We start from the raw sequence: 7,559 nt of genomic DNA on the forward strand, positions 1-7,559 counted from the left end.
GGGGAGCGCCCAGCCCCGTCCAGGAAACCGCCGGGAAGGGGACCCTGGAGCCCACCGTTCTGGGTTCCCAGTCCGCGCAGCAGCAGCCACGTACCTCGCCCCTTCCGCACCCCTGCTGGATCTGAAAGGAAACAGGTGTGAGCAAAGTTGGGTGCGTGGGTAGGAGGGGCGGGACCCCTGGGAGGTGTTATGCCCACTCCCAACCCATCCCACCTTACATCCTCCAGCTCTCAGGAGGGAAACTCCACCTAGATAGTCAAGGAAGAGAGCGAGCATGAATTAAATCTATGGAGAACAACAGTAATTATAATCCTATTTGAAAGTGCACCATGCGCTTTCGTTTATTCCAGGAAAGCCCCAGCACCCTTCTGAGGTGAACACACCCACGTGGCGGCCCTTGTGGGCCCTGCACAGCCCGGCAGCTGAGGGGCACCTCAAACTGCAGGAGCGGGCTGGGCGCGGTGGCTCACGCCTGTAATCCCAGCACTTTGGGAGGCCAAGGCGGGCGGATCACTTGAGCTCATGAGTTGGAGACCAGCCTGGCCAACACAGTGAAACCCCGTCTCTACTAAAAACACAAAAATTAGCCAGGCTCGGTGGCACATGCCTGTAATCCCAGCTACTCCGGAGGCTAAGGCAGGAGAATCACTTGCACCTGGAAGGCAGAGGTTGCAGTGAACTGAGATCTCACCACTGCACTCCAGCCTGGGCAACGCAGCAAGATTCTGTCTCAAAAAAACAAAACAAAACAAAACAAAACAAAAAACTGCAGAAGCGGGCCCAGAAGGCTGCATTTGGGACAAACTGCTGGAGAGAGGGCAATGCTGGTGGTCCCCAGGCCCATTAGGGAAGTTCTGGGTTAAGATGGCTTAAGCGGTTGGCTCTCCATCCAGGTGGGATGACTGGGGCTGATGCTGTTGCTTGTGTAACATGATTCCTCCTCCTTAAGGATAAGTTAATGAGATGTCCACCAAAGGGCCTGGCATGGACACAGCACATGGCCACAGAGGCTGGTGGGCACTGTGGAATCTTGTCCCCTGGAGAGGCACACAGCCAGGGCAGAACATCAGGGTCAAGGCACTCCTGTTCTGAAGGTTCTAGTAACAGTGCTTAGTAACACCACCATCAATGACTGTCAGGTATCAGGTCTGTTCTGGACGTTAGGCTCTATGGTAAATGTTGGGGAGAAGGGGGACAGGGTAGGGGGCAGCAGTTTTTTGGTGCCCACAGAGGGGACTTGGGTGGCCCTACCTCCATCAGTTTCACAGGCTGCTGGGACGGGGGCTGCTGAGAACTGCTGTTCATTCCTGCAGACTACAGGCTTAAGCCAAGGGTCACAGCCCTTTCCAGGGGCAGGAGGTGACTTTCAGAGCCCGAGGTAGAGGGTGGGGGTTGGTCCTAAAACCTCCTAGAGCAGCAGAATCAGCCCCTTCCTGGTTGCAAATCCAGCTTTTGGCCAGGTGCAGTGGTTCCTGTCTGTAATCTCACCACTTTGGGAGGCTGAGACAGGAGGATTGAGCCCAGGAGTTTGAGACCAGCCTGGGCAACATAGCAAGACCCCGGCTTTACCAAAAATTAAAACTTTTTAAAAATGAGCTGGGCACAATGGTGTGTGCCTGAAGTCCCAGCTACTTGGGAGGATGAGGCAGGAGGATCGCTTGAGCCCAGTAGTTAGAGGCTGCAGTGAGCTATGATTGCACCACTGCACTCCAGCCCAGGCAACAAAGCGAGACCCTGTCTCTGAAACGGAAAATCCAGCTTCCCCTTACACTGCCCGTCTGCAGCTAAGGCAGCACCTGCAATCTGCATGTTAAAGCACTCTCCAGAGGGCAGTGCAAGACCTGATCAAGGTGGAAAGAGTTGCCTGTGGGGCCTCAACTGGTCTGAGCTGGCTGGACAGCTGATCTAGGGACTGCATTTCGGGTTAGAAGGATTCTGGAAACAGGCCTCTGGGATCAGGAAAAGGAGCCTCAGTACTCCCTGAAAGTTCTGAGCCTCTGAGCCAGCCCATTACTTACAGCTGCTGGGAGCAATTTTATTCCAACTTAAAATGTCAGTTCCTGGAATTTTATTATATTAAACTAGTCAAGGATTAAATGATGGAGCTGTCTGATGTAGGGGATAGGAAATGGCATTCTCTGGACATCAGCCCCTCCTGCTTGGCACAGTTGCTCCAGTGGGAACAAAAGCCCTGGGACAAGGAGAGGGGCACATGGCTTCACACTGTCCCTTGGTAATCTTGAGGAAGCTCCTGGTATCTAGGATGAAGGGAGCCTGTCCTACCAGATTACCTGTCTACGCTGACCCACTGACTGCTGTTAGCTACCAGACAAGCACTTGTACTTGTTCCTTTTGCCTGAAACTCTCTTCCACTCCTGCTTCCTCTTCAGACCTCAGTGGAAACTCACATCCTCAGGGAGGCCTTCTCAAAGTCCTCATCCCCTCTCCTGGGTCCACAGCCAAACAAGCCACCATCACCAGCCAGCAGGGAGCTGGGAAGGAGGAAGTCTTGCGAGGATGACACAGGAGGATTTATTCCTAATTGCAGGGCTCGGAGAAGTAATCAGGAGATCCTTGGAGCAGCACGAAGGCAGAAAAAACCAAGGCACAATTTATGCATTCGTTCAATCATTTATTCATTGCACATTTATTGAGCACCTACTACGTTCAGGGCTCTGGCTGGGTCCTGGAGCCACAGCCAGGAATAAGATGTCACCTTCACTCCTGAGGAACTCCTGGTGGGGTGAGGAGACAGACATAGGAGCAGTAACAAATCTGATGGGTAAACAAGGGTTGATGTGATGGAGCCCACAGAGAGATGGAATGTTCAAACCAGAATGGGCCCCTGGAGAGACTCTGTCATCCCTAAAGCTGAGCTTCAGGAAGTCCAGGACTGTCCCCAACTGTGGTCCCGAAGGGATACAGCAAAGCCAAATTCTTGGTGGACAGACGTCTCTGCGTGGGCCTCTGCAGTGGCACCCACCATCTGCCCGGGCTCTGCCCTCCTCTGGCAATGATGCGCACATCGCAGGGCGCCCTCCACACAAAGCCAGCTGCTGCCTGTTCCAGGATGTCATGGCTTTCATTCAAATCTACCAGTGGCTCTGCAGGCGTCAACAAAGCAAGAAGCAAGAATGAGGTCTGCAGCTTTGCATGGGGGCTGGCCAGGGCTCAATGGATTTTTTTGTCTAGAGCCCTGGAAGAGGGGCACCCCGTGGGGGGCGAGCTTTATCCCCCACAATAACACAGCATGACATTTGGAGCACTGGGAAACACTTTAGTCACCAGGCAACTGCATCTTTTCTCCCAGAGGACCTCCTCCCGGAGGAGCTGATTAAAAGTGGTGGCTGCAATTCATATAGCTGGTCCTTGTGAAGCCACAAAGGGCAGCTGAGCCCAGAGATAGCCAAGACGGTCTTCACTTGACTCTCCCACCTTCCTGTCAAAGAGGGCTATGAAACCATACTTGGGCAAGTTAACCTCTCTCATCCTCAGTTTCCCCATCTGCAAAGTGGCAATAACATTGTGAGGGTTAAATGCAGATTCATATACGTAAGGTGATTCATATATGTAAGGTGATTGTGAAGGTCAAATGCAGATTCATATATGTAACATTGTAAGGGTTAAATGCAGATTCATATACGGAAGGTGCTTAATACTGCCTGACACAGTAAGTGCGAGCCAGTGGTAAGCTGGTAAACAAGTTCTCTGAAAAGGGCAGGAGGGGAGGAAGTCCTAATCTGCAGCAGTTGCCAATTTCTGTGTGTAAATACTCCTACCATAGTCAATTTCAAGTTACTGATAATTTAACAATAGGCTTGCAAAATCTCTGAATTTTGTTTTTTAGATACGTGGTCTCACTATGTTGCTGAGGCTAGCGTCGAACTCCTGGGCTCAGAGGATCCTCCTGCTTCAGCTTTCCAGGTAGCTGCGAATACAGGCATGCGCCACCATGCCCGGCTTAAAATCCCTGAATATTTAACCATTTGCTCTTGCAAGTCAGTCAAGACCAGGAAACTACTACCCAGTTGACTGCCATAGGTTCGTTTACTTGTTCATGCATTCACTATTGAGTGCCAGGAGTTTGGACACTACAGTGAAGGAGACAGTGCCTGACCTCAGGGATCCCAAAGTCTGCAAGGAAAGAGATGTGAACAGAACATGGTGTGCTAGCTGGTACCAGTCGCTGCAGGGGCCTGGAGGAGAGGCACCCAGCATATCCCCATTTTATTGATAGAAAAACCAAGATGTTCCCAAAGGATTATAAACCAGAATCAGAACATAGACTTGAAGGTGTCTGAAGAGCAGTTTCTGTAATTCACCTATCCCTTCTAATGGTTTAGCTTGGAGCAACTCCCAAGGCATGGTAATGTTCCAGGAGCAACATGACATTTTTCTTAGCATTTGGGCCACTGACCAAGAGATTTATGGGGACTTCAAGTACCATTGAGACCTCCTTTGCAAAAATTATAACAGAAAGTTATGACACTGAGAGAGATTTGATTTCACCAACCCTCATCTTGCCTCGAACCTCCAAAATGCCCTTGGTCGTTCCTGGGCTTGAGCCAAGCTAACTTTGGGATAAATTTAATTTATAGTTTAAATTATAATAGCCCTTCCCCAAAACTAAGCCACCTTCATAAAACTAATGAAAAGCTACCAGGTAGCCGGGCACAGTGGCTTAAGCTTGAAATCCCAGCACTTTGAGAGGCTGAAGTGGGAGGATCGCTTGAGCCAGGAGTTCAAGACTAGCCTGGGCAACATAGTGAGATCCTGCCTCTACAAAAAAATAAAAAATTAGTTGTACATGATGGCACGTGCCTTTGGTCCCAGCTACTCAGGAGACTGAAGTGAGAGGATCACTTGAGCCCAGGAGTTTTAAGCTGCAGTGAGCCATGGTCATACCACTGTGTTCCTGCCTGGGGGATAGAGTAAGAATCTGTCTCTTTAAAAAAATGAAAAGGAAAGGACACCAGGTTAGGAGGATGAGAGGGGCCTGAATTCCACTAAGACGCAGGTGTAGTTAAATGACAACCAGCCGTTATTCCAGAGGACACAAGATTTGCAACTGCCCCAATTCACTATTGTGGAACCTAAGATTAGCCTTTTGAGATGTCTTTTCCTGCATTTCTGACGACCGGATGGTCCCACCCAGACCCTCAACTCTTGGCTCAGCCTGTCCTATGGCCCCCACCCAGAAGTGGACTCGGTGCACAAGGACCATTTTCCACATCCCTATGACTGCATCCCCAACCAATCAGCAGCCCCCATTCCCCTAGCCCCCTGCCTGCCAAACTATCCTTTAAAAACCCTAGCCTCCAAATTTTTCAGATTGATTTGATTTGACACAGGATGGCCAGCTTCGTGTCAATTAAGCTCTTTCTTTATTGCAATGCCATCATCTCAGTGAATTGGTTTTTGTCTGTGCAGCGGGCAGGAGGAACTTATCAGGTGGTTACATCATCTTGCTTGGCCTCTTAGTGAAGACTGCACCTAAACCACATCAAACAAGCAATGTGTGGTGATGCTCTCATAAAATAGGTCCAGGGAGCGGGAGACCGCACAGGTGGCCCGCGTCAGTGATTTGGCTCTAACACAGATGCTTTTTCTCATAAGATCATTCAGGCTCCTTAGGTTGGTTTCATATGTCTCTTGGTTTTCGTGTCAATGGGATCAGAGATTCATCCGCAATTTGCATTTTGAAATTAAAGTTATCATTTTGATTTTCTTTTGAACAATCTTTTCTCCCCTGAGGCACCCTGATGTTCCCCTGTAGCCGTGGGCACGCTATCGGAGATAGATTCAGATCTGAGTTGAATCCTGACTGCCCGCTCTCTGGCTGTGTACCATTGGGTTGGTTACGCTGCAACTGCAAACCTCAATGTCTTCATCGGTATAATAGGCCTCACAATCCCATCACTGAAGAGTCGGAACAAGGGTGAAATGGCTGGCATAGAGCACACCCTTCCCAACTGTCTGTTCCTTTTTTTTTGGTGGGGGGTAGTTGAATATCAAGGACTTTATAGCCAGCCTGACTCTCCTGTCTCTTCCAGCCTCCCGTCCCTCCCGGCCCCGTGACTCCCAGTGCGACACATCAATGAAACTCACACTCAAATCTCTGTCTGGCTCCCAGTTCTTACAGAATCAGGTTTCGTCTTGGGAGAATGATCACAGCAAGGGGGTTTTAGAATAGTTCCTTCTCTTCATTCTCTGAGAGCTTTAAACTCAACCTTAAGTTAGAAAATCACTCCTTGCCCCTTCCTGGGTGGCACAATCACTGCTGTCACCAACATCGTTGCCTCAGCCCATGGCTGGAGCTGAGTGGCCCAGACCTCAGAGGGACGCTGCCCCATAGGGAGGCAGGCTGGCTGCCTAAAAATAGGAGAAGGAAACTGGGGCTCTTGGGGAGGGCAGCTTGAACTTGTTTTTCTATTATTTATATAATTATAAATAGTGACCAATTACCAGAACTTGCAGGGGGCAGATGGACTGTTGTCCCTGGATGGGCTTCAAACTCTGCATTATTGTCCAAGAAACAAAGTTACCAACCAGAAAGAGGTAGCAAGCGCCCCAAATCTATTTTCACTTCACCCTTACTTTACCTCGAGCCTGGTGGGGGAGGCTGGGCAGGGGCCAGGGGGCTGGGAGCTGCCGAAGAAGACAGGAATAGTCAGCATTTGGAAGGCTCTGCTAGGGCCTCTTCTCAGGTAGAAATGCAACAGCCCCGGGTAGAGATGCTTTTGTTTCTTCATTTGTGATTTGGGGAGAGGCATCTTACACTATTAGACAGGACTGTGTGGCAGGCAGAACAGTGGCCCCCAAAGACGCCCACGTCCTAATCCCTGGAACCTGTGAATATGTTAGGTTATATGGCAAGAGGGAGTAAAAGGAGCAGATGGAATGAAGGTTGCTAATCAGCTGACCCTGAGATGGGGGAGATTACCCTGGATTATCTGGGTGGGCCCAATGTAATCACAAGAGTCCTTATATGTGAAAGAGGAAGGCAGGCTGGGCTCGGTGACTTGCACCTGTAATTCCAACACTTTGGGGGACTGAGGAGGGCAGATGGGTTGAGTCCAGGAGTTTGAGACCAACCTGGGCAACATGGTGAAACCCTGTATGTATAAAAAATTCAAAACAATTAGCCGGGCATTGGTAGTGCTTGCCTGTCGTCCCAGCTACTCAGGAGGCTGAGGTGAGAGGATCACCTAAGTCTGGGAGGGGGAGGCTGCAGTAAGCCATAATCATGCCAGTGCACTCCAGTCTGAGTGACAGAGTGAGACCCTGGCTCCAAACAAAACCAAACCAAATCAAAGAGGAAGGCAGGAGGATCAGAGTCAAGAGTGACGTGATATGAGAAAGACTCAATTGGCCCGTTTGAAGGTGGAGGAAGGGCACCAAGAAAGATAGGCAGGCTCTAAATGCTGGAAAATGCAAGAAAACACATTTTCCACTAGAGCCTCTGGAAGGAACACAGCTCCCTGACACCTTGATCTTAGCCCAGCAAGACCCATTTTGGACTTCTGACCTCCAGAACCGTAAGATCATTTTTTTTTTTT

At 49.9% G+C, this 7,559-nt stretch overlaps 1 long non-coding RNA gene across 2 annotated transcripts in view; it reads left to right on the forward strand.

Annotated features, from left to right (window-relative positions):
* LOC105527904 overlaps positions 1 to 7,559 on the forward strand; it is a 58,617-nt gene continuing 51,058 nt past the window's right edge. The window contains exons 1-3 of one of the 2 annotated variants that reach the window (XR_001004287.1): positions 7 to 135; positions 950 to 1,146; positions 2,391 to 2,527. This is a non-coding gene — a long non-coding RNA (uncharacterized LOC105527904). Of the gene's footprint in view, positions 136 to 949; positions 1,147 to 2,390; positions 2,528 to 7,559 lie in introns of those variants that run through there. The other variant, XR_001004286.1, reaches the window with a different exon arrangement.

The sequence above is a fragment of the Mandrillus leucophaeus genome, unplaced genomic scaffold (assembly GCF_000951045.1).
Source record: "Mandrillus leucophaeus isolate KB7577 unplaced genomic scaffold, Mleu.le_1.0 Scaffold7, whole genome shotgun sequence".
Taxonomy (NCBI): Eukaryota; Metazoa; Chordata; class Mammalia; order Primates; family Cercopithecidae; genus Mandrillus; species Mandrillus leucophaeus.